This window comes from Anomalospiza imberbis, chromosome 10 (genome assembly GCF_031753505.1).
Source record: "Anomalospiza imberbis isolate Cuckoo-Finch-1a 21T00152 chromosome 10, ASM3175350v1, whole genome shotgun sequence".
In the NCBI taxonomy this organism is placed as follows: Eukaryota; Metazoa; Chordata; class Aves; order Passeriformes; family Viduidae; genus Anomalospiza; species Anomalospiza imberbis.
The window spans coordinates 262,442-277,670 of NC_089690.1; positions in this window are offsets into that span (position 1 = coordinate 262,442).

Below are 15,229 nucleotides of genomic sequence, written 5' to 3' on the forward strand. Positions count from 1 at the left end.
GCTCTGGCAGATGGTGCCCATGTGGGCACTGACCACGCTGGGTTCCTGCTGGGCTGTCTGTCTCTTCACCATGTGTGCTTCTGGAAGTGCAGAGGGAAACGCCAATTTACAAGTGCTATGAGTCAGTGAATTCACTTCTGGTGACAGCCAGGAGCAGTGTGTGTCAGCCTGGTGAGGGTCAGGCTGGGCAGGGTCCTTCCACAGCTACCCAAGGGGACTTGACTGAAACCCCAGGAAGCTACCAAAGACTGGGATGAGTGTTAGCTAGAAACAAATTATGAAAATGACATATTAATGTGTGGAAAACATGAAAATAGGTTTAAAAATATGGTAATTCAAAATGCAACAATCATGAAGACCACAGTACAGAGTTTTATTGCACAGCTACTAGAGCTGTGCATGAAGAAGGTCCTGTCCCATGCCAGCACAGCTATGGCTGCACTGCAGACAGCCTTGTACAATGGTACTTAAACCGTCCAGAAAGTTCTGAAAAAAAGTGCTTTTCTGGTGTATCTTGCATTGTTTGGAACAATGGTTTAACTCCATTATGAGAGTTTCATCTCCATAGAGGATTTTGGCTTGATATGGTTTTACCAATAAGATATCTCAGCAAAACCTTTGTTTTCCTATATAAGACAGTTATGTAAAGAATTCTCAGGGCATTCTCTCCCTTGCTTATTCTTTATTTAACCATCAAGTTCAAGCAGAACAAACCCACAATGTAACTCTAAAAATCAGATGCAGGTGTAGGGATATGGCTAGGTCATATAAGAGCATGAAATTGCCTCTATTTCAGTGGCTTCCAGAAGTACTTAAAATAGGAGGAAGGACAGTTCTTTGGGGATGCGATTTACTGACCGGCCAAAGCACTATAAAACATGTCTAAAGTCATGGAACTTTGCTCAGCTTTAGGATTTTTAAGGTGAATTTTTCATCTTGCTGGTGGCCAACAGAAAATTCTTATTCCTAGAAATTAAAGTACATAGTATGTAAATTCTTAGTTGGAGAGATAGTCTCTGGTTCATAATGGTGTCTTTGATGAGCCCTATAGGAGTAACAAGTACAGAATTAGGCCCGTATGACACAGCTTTCTGTGCCTCACAGTTACCAAGCAGTCGGACTCCACGGTGTGCTTAGATCCTGCGGTATTTTGTTTTGCTTAAAGTCCAGCAAACAGAACCCAAATAGGTGATTGTTAACTGTTCAGTTATGAAATAAGGGTATGAAATGTGAAATTCACTAGGTTTGTAGATTGCTTGACACAGTGTTGGGAAGGTGGAAACATAGTCTAAGGTCTTTATGTTATTTTGCCCAAACTCGTGGTGACTCATCTCATGCCTCTGGCAGCTAGCTGTTGAAGTGGGTGAAAGGCTGTGGGGAAGTTAATCTTAAAAGCCAAAACCAAGGCTAAGAAATGCAATGAGAGGGTTGGAGAAGCACAAAGAAGGAGACAAAACAGAAAAGTGGAAAATGAAGCACAGCAAGCACAGTCTCTTGACACAGTCATTTTTTAATGGATATTAGTGCAGTGTGGTTTTACAGGGACAGGTAACAACCTTACTGTGGTGTAAAGTCTGAACCTGTGACCCCTGTGCATGCTTCACTGACCACAACAAGAAGTGATGGGAGATGAAAGAGAACATTTAACTTTTCACAGGCTTTATCTGCTTGGTTTTTTCTCTGTCACAGTTGACTGGTAGAACAAATTTATCATTTTCATAGCTGGTCTGCATGTTTTCACTGTGCTAGCATGCATTAAGAAGAGAACCCAGCTCCGACTGTTGAGTTGCCTTACGGTGCATGGCAGGAGCATGGGGCCCTGTCCCGTGGAACACCATCCCGGGCAGCAGCTTTGTCCCAGCTGTGTCTCGGGGACAGGCCTGACAGACGGGTGTGTTTTTCTAGCTCACAGTTACTGTAGGTGATTGTTTCTGCACTGCTTTCTGCTGCAGGTTCAGTCACCCACGTGATGCAGCTGGGGAGCTCTGGAGCTTTGTTCAGGGCGTTATTTTCTTCATTCAACTTGCTTTCCCTGATAGGATCTGTAAATATGTTTGTCTGTGTGCTGTTTCTACCTCTGATCACAAATGATTTTGCTGTTAATGCTTGTTATTTGTTAAAAATCCAAAGGATTTTTGAATCAGAGATACATACGTTTATCTGTGATACACAATTTCTACCTAAAACATTCACTGTCTTCAAAAGCATTTAATAGTAATTCTGAAGTCCAAAAAGCCGTATTTTCCTAGAAAAATGATAACATTTTAACCTTACACCAAATTTTTCTTTGGCCACAAAAAACTTGATCCTAGCTATAAGCAGCAGTCAACTTGCCTGATGTTAGCTCGTCAAATAAGAACCAGTGTATGTTTAATATTTAGAATGTTTTGTTGTGAATTTTTGGTAGTTGAAGTACTACTTAGTTTCATCATGGAGAGAATTATTCCTGCCATAGGTGTGGTGCTTTTCTCTCAATTGCATCCACTCAAATAAATATCACATTTTTGAGGAACACATACTTTTCAAAGTACGCGAAAATGTGTTCTGCTCAAAGTTGTTTATGTAATCTTAGAAGAGGTGTATTTAGTCTGAAAGTCTAATACTGTGCAACTGTAGAGCAGGCACTCTGGTACGAGAGAAAGGAAACATTAAGAATATAAAAATGGGAGGAGTGGGGAAAAGTAGAAAATAACAAAGGGGAAAATAGCCTAAAAATTATGCAGTTTCATTTAGAAGGTTTTATCTTCTTTCAAAATACCTCTCAAAAGACAATAAATCATTCTGTCTCAGCCAAACTATTGATTGTGGAAGGCGAGTGTGCGGCAGGCTTGACGAGCAGAGTCACTGCCAGGGCCGGTGAGCTGGGGCAGCTCCTGCAGCCCTGCTCGAGTGGCATCCCCAGAGACCTGGTGGTGCTTCAGGAGCTTGTACCCCCATGCCATGGGTGGGCAGTCCCCCAGGACCACTGCTGTGACCACACAGTGGGTGTCTGTGGAGGAAACATGGGATCTCAGGCAGGGAGCTGTTTTGGAGCAGACAATGAGCTTTTGCTGCCAGCCTTTACACAGCTGTGAGCAGAGTCATGGTGGTGGTACTGTGAAGAAGAAGAGTCCAGTCATGTGCTGTGTAACTCTCCATCCTCATCTGTCTGTATTGCTGACATCCCCATGCATCATCAGCTGGTGCTGGTGTGCCTTCAGCCGCTTGCCCGCGTGGTTTGGTCCCGTGTGTTCTGAATGTGGCATTCCCAGTCTGTGCTCAGGCTATGTGAAGACAAATGTGGGACAGATGCATCCAATACAGTTTGTCTGTACTCTGTGTCCAGTTGGCATAGTGCTTTTTAAAACTTTATGACTCAGGTGGGTTACATTTAGCTAGGACAGTGAAAGGATTCCTCCCATTACAGTTTTCTTTTAAAGTCAAATCTAAAATGCACAATTAAGACCACTTTTCTTAAATGAAGAAACATGACTTCCGCATGTAAAAAACTTACAACGTTACTGCTTTGATGAACCATCCTCTGCTACACAAACCTCCTCCTTGTTTTGGGTTAGAATGCTGTGTGGTTATAGGAGCTGGGACATGCAGCATGGCTTTGTTACAAAGCTGGAAACAGGTGCAGTTCTAGCACTTGCCAAAAAAAAAAAAAACACACAGAAGAAGAGAGGAAGGGAATATTAGCACCAGCTAGACTATTGTGTGTGTTGGTAATAGACACCCATTTTCTGTGCCACCATTAGTAGGTGTTTGTGGAGGAGATGGTGACTTGCTAGCAAGTGCTCAAGCCACGTATTAAACAGCAAGGGTATTTCGGAACCATTGGTGGCCTGATTTTGGTTAGAGGTTAGCAGGGTGAATTGGGATGCACCAGCAGCATCCTGGTTCCCTGGATCCAAAGAGAGGAGCTGTGCAGAAGGTGATGTTGGTGATGGAGTAGGGACCCCTCTCACCGTGGTGGGCTCATGTTTCAGGTGCTGTGCCGTGCTCTCTGCTTGGCCTAAGGTCCTGCAGCTTTTAAATGAAGCCTTTATGCACCGTAAGAGCAATTCCGCAGTGTTCCCTCCGGCAGGCGAGCTCTGGGAGCCAGCTCAGGCTGGCTACTGCTTCTCGGTAGCTCTCTGAGAATAGGTTGCTGGTTTTGGAATGAAAATCTCCCAGTAACTTCCCGGCCCCTGGCACTAGATGGAGCTTCAATCTACTTGCACTTGGAAGTCTGTTAAGTTCAACGACAAGGTAAAAATAGGGAAGAATACATGAAGACATGCGTGCCTGCTGCTACACTTACAGCACCTCTTTCCGTGTTTTTTTAGCAGAGTGGTGTAAATCATAATTTCAATTTAATCTAAATGAAAATTAAAATGTTGCTGCAGAATCTGCTTGTTCTAGTGCATGCATTATAATCATTAGCACCCTTTAATGTACTGTGAGGTTCATGATGGAAGTTGCTGTAAGTTAAGTATACTGGAACTGTGCTGCAGATTTAAGCTAATGCCTGGGCTGTGCTGAATAAAGGTAATTCCTTTTCTGAACAAAGTACCTGGTTATATTTCAGGATGTGGTGGGGATGACCACCCTTTCTGTTTGCCGTGCTCATGCAAGAATACATTTGTATTTTCACTTTGTGCTACCAAAGCTAACATTTCAGAGTCATCTAAGTCACTTCATTTTTCCTCCATGTGTTACCCTTGAAAATATTGAACAAATAGAAACATATAAAAATGAGCTTTGACAATGTAGTGTTCATACTTTTCATTTAGCAAGCACCATGTCTCACAGGCCACACACACATATCAGAAATTCAAACCATATTTTTCTTCCTCAGAAGTAACTGGAAGTATATTTAGTTTTGTTCTTGGGTGCCCATGATCTTATCAGCAAGACTGGTTTATTCAAAACTCTTGTTCAAGCACTGAAGTAATCATAAAAGAAACTGAAGTTGAGAACCGAAATGGTGACACTCATAACAGATTTTGTCATTAAAGCACTGAAATGTTGTTTTGTTTCTTCACTACAAGGTCTGACTTTGAATTTCAGTCTTCTTCAGAGGCTTTGTGCTGACCAGCAGGAGGATAGGGACAGGTGGGGTGCCCAGAAGGCCTCAGGAGGGCAAGGAGCATTTGTGGGGTGCCTGGGGTCTCCTGCAGAGATTGCACAGAAATTGTCATTGTGTTGTCTTAAAGAAAGCTTTGCTTATTTTTTTAAATAAATCTGTTATTTGCCTCAGGAATGCCTGTTATGCTTGGTCTGAAACATTAGAAGAAGGTATTTTGAAATCTCACACCCAAACTTTAAAGAGCTATTCTATCATTTGCCATTGCACTATGTCTGTCACTCTGTAGCCTTGCAGAGAAGTGGAGCTTCAATACTTACTAATCTACAAAATGTTCAACCATTTTGGTTCATTTTGATTTATCTTCAGTGAACAAATGAGGATTTGAGCCAAAATCTTTCATCTCTCTCACAGCTGAATATTAGTAGGTGAGCAGACAGTCATTTTGTCATGTTGTGCCCCTCTGGCAGGGACAAAACCACTCCTTGAATACGAGAGGCATAAGCAGGACATGGGCACTGGACTGCCCTGCAGCAGCAGGACAGATGTGCTTCCTAGGGTATTCAAAAGATCTTTTTCTGGCTCTCTGGAGACTGTAGTTGCAGAAACATGGGCACTTGGGAGTTCAGGCAGCTGGCAAACAGACATGCTGGAGCTTCAAGTCCCTGAAGTGACCAGACCCTTTTGAAGGCTGTTGGGAGGAAGAGGACATTTGCCAGAGCAGGAATTGGACTCAAGTGAGTCTGGTCCTGCAGCCTCTGATGGCTGTTCTCTTTGTCTTCCCAGGTCATAAACCACCTGTGTTTGAGCTAGTTCCAGAATGACTGGCATGAGAACAGCTGCCAGGAGCACGGCAGTCCTGTGCTGTGTGTGACTTCCAGCAAAGCGTTTTGCAGGGAGCTGCCACAGGAGCTGCATGCTGGGCTGCGGTGTCACTGTTAGACACAGGTGATGAGTGGGGGAGTGCAGCAGCTCTGCTCCATACCCAGGGATGTGCTCCCTTGGGAAGAGACTGCTGCTGGGCCTGGGGGGAAGCCGTGCTTTTGGAAGAGGCTGGAGCCAGAAGTCTGGCTCTGTGCACTGCTGGTTCCTGTTCCTATCCCGAGCAGAGCATGCATTAGTGGCCAGGGCAGGAACCTAAGGAGACACCATGCAGACACCAGGATGTGGGACAGGGCTCTGTGTGTGCTGTGTCCTGCAGCCACTGTCCTTTCCCTCCTCTTGGAGAGGCTCTGTCCTGGTGCTCCCACCTGGTAAGTACACAGGACAGAGCCATGGCAGCAGCAGCAGCTGCCAAGTGCTGTGGCAGTGCCCTTGAAGTGCAGCAGCTCTCCTCAGAACGACAGGGACAGCCACGGTTCCATGAATAGCAAACCAAGTGACCTAATTCAGCTCTCATGGGCAGCCCTCAGCTGCTCCATGGCTGCTGCACTGGAGCTGACTCATCACTTCCAGAGTAGCAGAGATTGGAGCTTTCAGGCCCTAAGGATTTTGCTGGTTTGTTATTAATTTTAAATTGATTAAAATGAATTTTTAAAATATCAGGAGACACTTGCCTAAAGAAATGGTTATTAAAAAAAAAGAAGGAAATGGTCTGTGGGAGTAAACTGTGTGCTTAACATCTGCTGGCTCCTGCAGCTGAGGACACCCGTTGCAGCTTGGAGAAGTCTTATGTCAGCTTTTCTGTCCTGGCAGATTAGCAAGAAGAGGATTAATCTATCATTATTATAACAAACTGAAACCTAGAAACTGTCCTTGCATATACCCAGCACAACCCCCTGGTGTCCTTGTCCATGGCAGAGTGGTATTACAATCTCACCTACACGATTTTGTCCAGAACTCAAGATCTCCTGGGGATGTGCATCCCTGCAGGAGCATCCCATTCTCTCCAACATCTCCCGGTGCCTGACGAAGCTGCTCACATGGTCCTGAGACTCAGTGGGGTGGCCGGTGGGCTGTCTGTACTAGGAACAGGCTGTGTGTCCCCTACTCGACCTCCTGGGGAGGGTGCCATAGCCAGGGTGGGCAGAACAGATGGGTGGAGGATCCTTTTTACCACTGTCAGAGGGCAGTTCTAAATAAGCTTCTCCCCTGGGATGTTCTCAGTGCTGTGCCCGCCTCCGCTGTGCCAGGGGAGCTGCTTTACCCTGTGGAGCAGGGAGATTGTTCTCCCCAAAGATTTCCATCTGCTGCAGTGTGACTGCATAAGTCAGGCTTATGCAGAGAGGTGAATCTTTTCCCTTCTGCCTCTCCCCTTTCCCACTGGTGGGGCAATGGGTGCAGCCCACCTGCCAGCTAGCAGCCCAGGGGTGCCCGTGGACCCACCCAAGCCACTGCCGCTAAGGATCCTTCTGTGTTGTGGTGGGCTCCAGATATGCAGGAACCCCCGTCTTGGAGGCTACAGAAACAAGGTCAGAGCTCAAACTCCATAGAGATTTCCCCTGAGAGTTCATCCTGGGGCCACCACCCCTCAGCCTTCTTCCCACGGCTCTGGAGGGGTATGGGGCTGCGTGGTCAGGATGCCACGCAAGGTCTGGCCGTGGTGTGTGGGTAGGGGTGGTGCTCAGTTCCAGTGAAACTCAGGGCGACCTCAGGCAGCATAAATTGATGTAGTTTATTGTCCAATAAATAAATGCCAACAAATGAAAAATAATAAAAAAATGGGTAGGTGGAAGGTTCCCTGGTACTTCAGAGAAGACAGAGCAGGAAGGTGAAAGGCATGAAGGAGCAGAATATGGAATCTACCTGGAGACAATGAAACAGCAGACATTGTCTGTCAGCCTCTTTTATGTCTGTCTTAAAAAAGAGACTTGTTCTTTCAGTGAAACCAAAGAATGAAAATTTAAAAGCAAAACAATACAGAACAGTAGAAGACTTCTGCAAAAACAATTTGACACTTCCTATTGATTGAAATAATGGAGCAGCAAGTTCTACCAACTTGCATTAAAACACCTTTGGTCTGCTTTAAAAATCTCTGTAAAAGATGCAGTGATGTCACTCCTGTGCTGTTCACCTGTCTATTCTCACCTCTAGATGTCAAAAGCTGAAGTGGTCTAAGTCCATGTGCCAAAGCAGAACCTGTTTCTCCTGCCTCTGCCCTGCACTCAGCAGTCGTCCTTGCCTGTGGTGCTGTACAGAGAGCCTGGCTCATGGAACACAGAGAGGTCCTGCTCACTCACGTTGTGTCAGATGGGGTGGCTGGAGAAGCCCATCTCTCTCCTGCATCCTCTGAGACCAGGTAGGATGGGTTCCTCCTTAGGGCTTGATGTCCCACCGTTGGCAGCAGAGTTCTGTCCTGGGTGCTTCTCCCTTGCTGTGTTGTGCATCCTTTGGCTTCACCTTGGCACCCAGGAATGATGACAGAAGAGCAGTTAGTGTTGTGTGGCATGTAGACAGATGTTCTATCATAGAATGGCTTATGTGGAGCTTTTAACATGTTACAATTTCTTTCCAATCAAACTATTTTCCAAATTAATAAATTATATGAACAAATTCCTTTTTGTGCTCAGACTGAATCAGATTTCGTGTTTAACTCAAATTAGAAAATTATGAAGTGGAGTAGGAAGAACACTGGGTTACAAAATGTTCTTGCTTCATTCATTTTGCCAGTTATAATTTTATTTTAATTATTTATGGCACTCCATAATGTTCTAGTTAATTTACAGTAGCATATTTTGGTACAGTATTAAAATTAGTGACAGGACAGTTACTGCAACACTTGCTGTTTACCATTTGTTGAATAATATACACATTAATTATGCTTATATTAGAATGTCTTTAAAGTATGTGTAGTTTCAGCTGAAGGGTTAAGGTGTTTTAGACATGTTTGTTCTTCATGTAGTTAAAAATACTGTCCTCTAAGACCTTATCCTAAAGTAGTACATGAAATCAGTGCCTATTCATGGAAGGAAGGTTCTGGCAATGTGAAAATTCTTTCAATCTTTGTAGGGCCAGGCCTCATCAAGCAGATATGAAAGAGCACTTCACTGTTTTAAGGGCAATATTCTTATATAAAGTTATTTTGTTCCTATTTCTTTTTAGATGAAAGGGTCCAACAAGCCTGCCTTCTCAGTGCTGTACAAGCTTCTGCAGAATCTCTTTAAGCACTGCTACTGCTTATGAGAATACAGGTATAGGGGGTGAAAAAGTGCAGTCCTTGGGCACATGAAACATGACTTTGAGAAAACAAAATGCTGTCAGGTTTACAAGGAAAACAGACATGAAAATAAAGCAAATATTTTATTCACACTTGTTTAAGTTTTATCACTCAGCTGTGCTATTTCTAGTAGTTGTAGACATAACATTTTGCAGAAACAAATTTGACAGATCAGCTGGCAGTACTGTTTCCCTGTATTGATACCACATCTTGCCAACAATCCTGTGGTGGGAATTGTGTTCAGTTACCTACAAGACAACTGGCTGCCTTCATTATGCATTTCCCTTTTTTTGAGCCAGAGGTAAGACATGCCCAACTAGACCAGGAATTAAAACAACCCACCACGCCCATTCTTGTTTGGTGAAAATGCGGCTCATGTTCTTAGAGCAAAGCAATTATATTCTCTGTATTTTCACAGGTTCTGCTATTTAGTGGTAATAGCCGTTCAGTGTCAAAAAACCCACAATAAACAAACCAAACCAAACCAAACCATCCAAGGATATTCTGCCTAGCAAGTGTCCTGCCTTACTCTCTATTTTGCTTGTTTTAACCCCCGGCTAAGGGTACTGCTCCTGAAACAAGAGTGATTCACCCCCTTGAGCTCTGCCCACAGCCAGACTGAGGGTTTAGTTTTCCTGCTCACCCATAATCTGTGCCTCCTTTCTGCCCCTCTGCCCTTGGAATCAAGCCTCTTACCCCAAAAGCCCAGTGCCCATCATGGGCATAGCGCTTCCCCAAGGAAACTTGAGAGACACAATATGTATTTCCTTAAGTTTCCATGAAATTGATGTGCAGGGTAACATTTGGCCCATGGTGTGGTATGACACCCACTTGCAAACAATATTGCTTCTAAGCATAAAGGCTTGGGGAAATCCAAAATTTTCCTGTTAAGAGGAAATCTGCAACACTTATTTGAGCAAACCCTTCAACATAAACTTAGGCAGGACTTGGTCAATCCAATTGGGAGGTGCAGAGTCCTTCAGTGGCTGTTGTTTTCTATATTTCTTTAAGCATTTTGTGTGTGTGTGTATTGCAGAAAGACAGAAAAATCACTGAAGGAATTACTCTTTTTTTTTTTCTTTTTAATTTGTTCATAAGGAAATTGAAAGTAAGGAAATCTCACCAGGAGGAACACCCACATGCAGGTACCACATGCCTGCATGCACCTACATTCAATTGGTGCAAAGAAGCTGAATTTAAAATGTGCTACAGAACAAAGTAGGGCCAGCTGGAGGATTTCCTGCTGGAGAAAGGAAAAGCCTGCAGAGGCAGTGGGTCGGAATGCTGAGCAGTGACACATTCCTGATGGCTGTATCTGGGAGGAGGGGAATGGGAATATCTTGATTTGGTTATTTGGATTAGTGAACTCTTCCAGTTTATGATTTTTTTAAATTTAGCATTCAAAATGCTTGTGAGGTTTATATTTCTTTACATCTATTTAAAAAAATCATATACATATACATATACATATACATATACATATACATAAATTTGGGGTGAGGTTTAGTAATTACTTATTATAAGAGGCCCCAGGAGTACTGTGTGTCTGTCTCTTGGGCACAGTGAAGCAACAGAAGATACAGAAAACAGTGTCAGGGTGGCTCTGAGCCAGGTGCCTCATGGCTGTGCAAGGTGTCAGTGTTTGACCTGAGCAAGGCTTTGTTGTTGAGCACCACGGCTGCTGCTGCAGGGATGGGAGATGGGGCCGTGGCTGCCCACGGCCTCTCCCCACTGAGCTGGGAGTGGCAGCTCGGAGGGACAGGAGGCCTTGGGGAAGCCACCATGACCATTCCAGGGAAGGGGCTGGAGGAGGCAAAGGCGGCTGCAGAGGCTGTTGACAGGAGCCCCGGGTGCCACTGCGGGCAGGCACATGTGTGTGTGGCACAGTGCTGCCACTTCTCTCTCTATCCCAGCTTGCCTTGTCCTCCCGTGCCAGTGCTGGAGGCAGGGGATGAGTGACTGGGGAGTCACGGGGAGCCAGACCCATGGCATCTGCCCCATGTGGCTCCCGTGCTCTGTCACTGCTGGCTTTCCTGCAGTGGTGACGGTGGCAGGTGGCATTTGCTCCATGAAACACCTTGTGGATTTGACTGTTTCACAGGCTTTTAAAGTTGTTAGTATTTAATTTACCAGGGACTAATAAAAAAAAGCTTGTTGGAGTAAAGTAAAAATACATTTAATTCAGTACTTCTCTTACAGTCTAAATCTCACCATACCTCTAATTTTAACTGTAGGCTGTATCATTTTCATCCTACTGCTTTAAAATCAGGGCTGTTCTGCTGTGTTTGGGAAGTACAATGCTTTTTTTCTCTCTCTTAGTCAGATCTGTCCTGCCAAGCTTCTATTGCTCGGTTCTCTTGGATGTAAAAATAACATACAGCCAAGGATGATTTGCAGAGTTAGTTTTATTACTGTAAGCAAAATTGAAACATAAAGCATGCCAGCATACATTATGCAGATTGATTTATAAAAAAATATTAAATGCAAATGTTAGTCCCAGTGAAATATTTAACCTTGTTCTCACGTAATTCCTCAGGGCAGAGTTTGCATTGTGTGTGCAGTACAATCATTCCTCAATACTTCTCTCTGGGTTTTGTCCCTCTGTGGCTTGCTGGTTCCTCATCTGCCAAGCCTTCTGCTGAAGCTGCAATGGTTAATGTTTGTCTAATTAAAGCACTGTCTTATTCCCTGTTCTTTGAACTACCTGATTTGTTTTACACAAGTCCAAATACTTCCATTTGAGATAGACTCTTGGCACGACAAATACAGGTGTAATAGCTGTAGCCTGGCAGTGCTATAAACCATGGAGACAGCTGTGAAGGGAAGCCCTGAAGCAGGTAGGGCTATTCCAAACACTGCATCTGCAACACCCTTGTGCATGTGGGGAGAGAGAGCAGAAATACGAGGGAAACACCATGGTATGCGTGTGACTGAAGTGCGTCAGAAACACTTCTCCCCTGGGTCCCTGGCTTAAGATGACCGTGGCAAGACTAGAAAAACACTGAAAGTGGCACGAATCCAAGATTGAGCAAACTCGGTCTGCTTATGTACAAGATCTGGGTTGATCTAATTTTGCCTTTAGAGTTTGTCTTCTTCACAGGAATTTGAATTGTAAAGCAGTGACTGTTATTTATTTTTGCTTTGAGTTGATTTGAATCTGCATCTCAGCAACAACTTGTATCTTTGGACAGCACAGGAGACACTGTACTATATGCTTCTGTAACAGAAGTGGATAGAAATGCATTACACCAACTGATGTTGAGTTGTTTCACCTCTCAGTATGGAGAAAGTCTCAGTGCTGCCATTCCACCTGGAAGCGGAGCCACAAAACCCGTCCTGTCCTGCCGTGGGGCCGTGCTGCCAGAGAGAGGGCGTCGGAAGCAGTGAGACTCCCCTGGGTCTCACTGGGCAGGGGCGCTGTTCCTCCCAGGTTGGCACATGTTCCACTTGCTAATGTTATGTGTGGACTTTGGCCTATAACATCTTTCCTTGGGAAGCTTTGCTTTATTTCCACTATCAAAAAGGCAGAACAGATATCTGTTGTAAAATGCAGGCGAACCCAATGGGAAGAATGATGATATCTGACTCCAGTTCAGAAGGCTGAGTGATTTCTTTATTATAACTATGCTATAATGCATTAATATACTATATAAAGGAGGATACTAAAAACTACATGCTACTTTCTCTAACTACTTCACAACTCGTGACCCTGTTCGCCAGAGTGCAGACACAGGTGGATTGGATTGGCCACCAGACTCAAACAACTCTCACCAGAATCCAACCAAGCAATCACCCCAGGTAAACAATTCTCCAAGCACATTCCACATGAGAAAAACAAGGAGCAGAAATAGAAATTGTTTACTCTTTCTTCTCTCTGTGCACCTCTATGAAAAATCCTGAGAGAGAAAGAAATGTGCTTGCCACAGATATCTGCTCGCTCTCAAGCATGAGTCAGTTTGCTCAACCACAAACCTCCAGTTTGCAAGGCTAGTTCTGGAGAGCCTCGGCAATCGTCCCTGCTTATGGAGACAGCCCAGCAGCTGTCAGCCATGTGAGTGGGAGCAACTGATGTTTTACATAAGAAAAGATAACTTGGTTTTAGTTGGCTTTGTCTATTTTCTACCTTTGAGTAGTTTCAACACCAGTTTACCAGTCTGCTAGGTCAAAGTAAAGCACCTTTCAGTCAGCTCTTTGCTCTGATCAGCCTGACATCAACAGGACCAATGGCAGTGATCGGTGTTGATTATTTGTGCTTCCAGAGGCTGTGGGATCTCCCCAAAGATCAGCCCTGTGGGACGGAGCACTAGACAAACACAAAGCAGGCATGTGGGCAACAGGAGGTGTCTGTGCATGGATGGTTTGTTCACTGACTGAGTGCAAGGCTGTGCTGATCAGACTTGTCCTGCAGCAGCTGCATCATCTGGTTGTGCATTTCCGTCATCAACAAGCAGGTGTTGGCCACAGTAACAGGCTGTGCTTCGTTGCCAGCTCCCTAAAAGCTGCCACCTGAAAAGCTAGTTATGTATTTGTAGCCATAGACTTATCTGCTGTTGAAAAAAACCACGTGTACAAATGTATCCTTACCCAGCTAGGCAGACACGAGTGTCCGTGTTCATTTGTCTGCTGCCCTAGTGACTACTGCCCTGTTCATCCCAGACTGCCCACGGAGCATTTCCAGCTCTTGCAAAGAGCTGGAGCAGCATAGAGCACAGAGCATCATTGACTAATGTCACTTGTCAGGTGCTTCTGAAGGACAAGATGGGGCTCAGAGTTTGGAATACACTTAAAAGGATATCCTTCGCCTGAATTCCTCCATGGCTTCAGCACAACAGTAGAAACAGTCTTAGTAGAAGCACCTCTTCCTATATTGAAGGTAAATTTATTAAGAAAAATGTAGACTACAATGAAGGAACACTTAAAAATTAAAAAGAAAACAAAGATGGATTCAGTGAATAGTCTATGTCAGAGCAGGGCTTCAAATAGAACACGTGTTCCCTTTGTGCATCACCTCAGCCTGGGTGAGGTACAGAGTTTATTCAATTGAATTAATCGTAACTGATTTGTCAGAGAGGCTGTCCAATAACAGGGTTTGATGACTGATCAAGGGGTGAGATGAGAAGAGGTGTGGCTGTTCAGGGGCAGAGGGGAGACTGAGTCACTGACACGTGCTCAGGGGATTAACGTGGTAAAGGGAGAGCAAACACAAGTGATTATTGGCATTCAAAAGCAGTTAATCTGGTCACTTGGAAAGTGCCAGTTTGCAGCCTTGCCTTCTGAAGTGGTTCATTCTCCTGTCTGTAAAATGGTAATGACTGTCCCTGCTCAGCAGCCTTGCTATGCCATGTGTTAGCAGTCATGGCTAATGTCACTGTTTGAAGTGACTTGTCGCTGTTGCTTTCCTTGGAATTGCAGTATTTCTGCTCAGCAAAGGTACAGCTAACCTAAAAGTAAAGGAGTGAAAACAGCAAGTGTGAGATTATGTGGTGCACAGGAAGAGGAGGCAGCTCATTCCAATGAAGCGTGCAGTGGCATGTTGAGGTGGAGCTGTGAATCCCGGCTGCAGGATGCAATCTAGGATCTGCCTGGGCTTTGAAACTGGATGTGGCAATCAGACGGCAGTCGTGTTCTCTGCTGCTGTGGCTGGCAGTATTTTGAAAAACAGCTTTGACACAGACATGCATAGCTGATGACAATGGCCTTGTGAATGTAGATACAAAACAACCAACCCGACCCCAGAATGCAGCAGGTGGTGACTGATTTCTCCTTTGTGGAAACTCCCATTTATTGCAGTGGAGGCTGAGGCCTGTGTTCCAGGCACAGCAGTCTTCCAGACTCATCGAATTGTTTAGGTTGGAAGAAATCTCTAGGATTAAATAGGCAGTTTCCAGGTGTGATCTGTGGTGTGTTCTGATCCTGAAGTATGGACATGGGGGTAAGATGTGCAAACTGGAGCCTTCTGTTACAGAGCAATGGAATCCTGCTGTGGTGCAGCGGCAGAGCTAACAGCCCCCTGAAGTCACCCT